Here is a 3,773-nt window from a genome sequence, read left to right as displayed (position 1 = left end):
ACTATCACAGATGAAAAAGGCATTGTTATTATTGATCACATGAATAGCATAAACATAATAAAAAATAACACAAACAAATCTATAACTATGAATTGGATAGCTGAAATGCAGTGGACCAATTCTTTAGTCATTCACAAGGAAGACCACATAAAAATGCCTAGGAAATCTTGTTGAGGATGCAAATATTTCCAGCTGAGACTGAAATTCACTATTTTAGTGTTTTCAGTGAGTCCTGATTTGGTGCTCTGAGATAAATCACTGGACCACAAGGTTTGTGTAAACCACAAGGTTGGCAGTTCAAATTCACTAGCTGCTCCTTGGAAACCCTGTATAGGGTCGCTATGAGTCAGAACTGATTCAATGGCATTTAGCAACAACAACAAGTAACTTCATAGATCATAACTCTTTACGATACAAGAATCAAGTATATTTAGCAACACATGTAATGAAATATGTGTAGGATATACATGTTGAAAACTAGAGCACTCCAATGAAAGAAACAAAGATGATTTAAATAAATGGAGATATATTCCATGTCCATGGTTTAAATAATTCTGTTTTGTTCAGTTGTCAATTCTTCTCACATTATCTATAGATTTAGCACTAGTTTTGAACTGTTGACCTTGCGGTTAGCAGCCTGACTCATAACCACTATGCTACCAGAGCTCCTTCAACACTGAAAATGAAAGCTATATTGTAAAAATAAATATAAATTCCAGTAAATTATATTATAGATAGAATCCTGGTGTGGCGCCGTAGGATAAACACTGGAGTGTTAACTGCGAGGTCAGCAGTTCAAACCCACAACTACTCCTTGGAAACTCTATACAGAGTCACTATAAGTCAGAACCTACTTGATAACACTTAACAACAGCATCAACGTATTGTAGATATCTAAATCGTATATGAAAAGATAGGTTAAAGACTAAGAGCTCCCAACACACTAAAGAAGAAGGACAAAGTTAAAGTACTAGCACGACTTTACTTACAGACTTACTATAGAACTTCAGAAATAATAGAGTGGGATGGGCATGTGCAAAGCACTAGTGGGGCACTGTAAGATAAGCACTTGCCCACAAAGTCAGTTTGAACCAAAAGGTCAGTGGTTCTAACCCACCAGCCACTCCTCAGAAACCCTAGATAGGGTCGCTATGAATCAGGACCGACTTGATCACACATAACAACAACATGGGTATGTGTTTTGCAAACTATGTAAACTTTTTTGACTGTGTGCATCATGACAAGCTTTGAATAATATTTCAGAGAATGAGTATTTCAGAACACTTTATTGTGCTCTCAAAGAAACTGTACATAGACCAAAAGGTAGTTGTTTGAACAGACAAGTGGGAAATGAATGGTTTCATATCTGGTAAAGTGTGGGCCAGGGTTGTATTCTTTCATCATACTTATTCAGTCTGTATGATGAGCAAATGATCTGAGAAACTGAAATATATGAAGAAAAATATGACATTAGGATTGGAGAAAGACTCATTAACTACCTGCAATAAGCTCTTGATATAACTTTGCTTGCTGAAAGTGAAAAAGATTTAAAATTTTTACTGATGAAGATCAACGACCACAGCCTTAAATATGGACTGCACCTCAATGTAAAGAAAACAAAAATCCTCACTACTAGACCACTAAGTATCATCATGATAAATGAAGAAAAGATTGTTATTGTCAAAATGTGTTGCTTGGGTCTACTATCAACACTCATGGAAGCAGCAGTCAAGAAATGAAATGACATGTTGCATTAGGCAGATCTGCACAAGACTTCTTTTAATTGTTCAAAACCAAATGGATCATTTGGTGCAGCCAGAATGGTCCTTAGAAGCCAGGATGTGAAGATTTCATCTCTCACACTTCAGACATGTTGTCTAGAGTTATGAGTCCCTAGAGAAGGATATCATGCTTGGCAAAGTGGAGGGTCAGCAAAAAAGGAGAAGAAACCCCCCCACCCCCACCCCATGGAGATGGATTGGCACCATGCAGCAGCAATGGACAATTGTGAGAATGGTGCAGAAACTGACCATGTTTTGTTCTGTTATACATCCGGTTGCTATAAGTTGAAGCTGACTAAAGGCACCTAGTGACAACTTGTCTGTCTGTAAACAAGGGTAACTTTTACATATATAAATAATACTGAAAGAGGACTCCTGGTGTGTCACTGGAGCATAAAGCGTTGGACCACAAGCTAAGTTTGAACCGCAAGGACAGCAGTTCAAACCCATCAGCTGATCTTTCGAAACACTATACAGGGTCACTAGGGGTGGAAACCAGCTCGATGGCACTTAACAACAACAACATGCATGCAATGGGACTTCTGGTTTGGTTTTGTAAGATCAACACTGGGAACCACAAGGTCAGGAGTTCAAACCCACCAGCTGTTTCTCGGAAACACCATACAGTGTCGCTATAAGTTAGAACTGACTCAGTGATGACTAACAATAAAAAAAATACTGATTCACTTATCAAAATTTTTTCCTGTCTTCCCTTTGTGTGGCGCTATACATTAATGTGCCAGATTGCAAAGCCGTTTGAACTGCAAGGTCGGCGGTTCAACTCACCAGCTGCTCCCCAGAAACCCTATACAGGGTTGTTATGGTTCGGAATAGACTCAACAGCATGTAACAACAACATGTACACTTTGGAGTCCTGGTGTGCCGCTGTGGGATAAGCACTGGACCATAAGGTTAGTTCGAATCGTAAGATTAGTGGTTCAAATTCACCAGCCACTCCTCAGAAAACCTATATAGGGTCGCTATGAGTGAGAACTGACTCGATGGCACTAACTAACAACAAATGCACACTTATTTATTTAGTACTGTAATTGTTTCTTAAGACAGACTTAGGGTAATGTGAATAATAACCAATAAGCAGCCTTCTACTCGAAAACTCCAAAGTCTTATCCTGTTATCTTTATCAGTCCAGTTCTCCTTCTGCTCAAGCGACTCGTGAATTCCGTGTGAGGCTGTGTTAAGCCAAATATTAGCTTATTATTCTCCAGGTCTCCTCGCAATTGTTCTTAATGTATTCGTGAACGCTAACCATTCATTACAGAACTATGATTTACTTACTCCTCCTTATACAGAAAATATTAAGAATAATTTACAGATTCCCCACAAAAGCATGATCTTTGAAAGTTAAGTCCACTTATTCTATTGTGTTTTCATAATCATTTTTACTTTACCTAGTCAGCTTAATCATGTGATAGATACTCAGATATTTCTTCTATTAAGACTATTCTTTAGGATTAATAATGGTTTATACTTTAGCATAAACTAAATTCCCCTGCTGTCAGTAGATTTGAGTAGGAAAACTTTCTATTCTACTAATTACATAACTTAGGCAAGTAAAATAGAATAAACTATTGCAGAGTTTGAAAGCATCCTCTACATAGATTACACTATTAAGTCAAAAGTGACCTGAAATAATTAACACATATCTTTTTCATTTTAAACAGCCTATAGAAGAAGTAATACAAGGATGTCAAGACATATCGTTACCAGGATTCCAGTTTCTACATGCACATTCCTATTCTAAACAAACCATATTCAGATATGCCTCTGCAATTAGTGGATGACTACAGACAAGTTCTCTTGGTAATACTCTTGTCTTTGTCTCAATAGAATATTTTCTAAAAATGGTCTGATCAAAACAGTAGCTTCTGGTTTATCTGCTGGACAAGTTCAATTAAAGTCAGAGAAGTCAGCTCAGAGGTTTTGATGATTGCATGGGGGATTCCAAAGAGTTCATCTTGATATATTTTCTTG

Source organism: Chrysochloris asiatica, unplaced genomic scaffold (assembly GCF_000296735.1).
Source record: "Chrysochloris asiatica unplaced genomic scaffold, ChrAsi1.0 scaffold00276, whole genome shotgun sequence".
Lineage (NCBI taxonomy): Eukaryota > Metazoa > Chordata > Mammalia > Afrosoricida > Chrysochloridae > Chrysochloris > Chrysochloris asiatica.
This window is presented reverse-complemented; position numbering follows the sequence as displayed.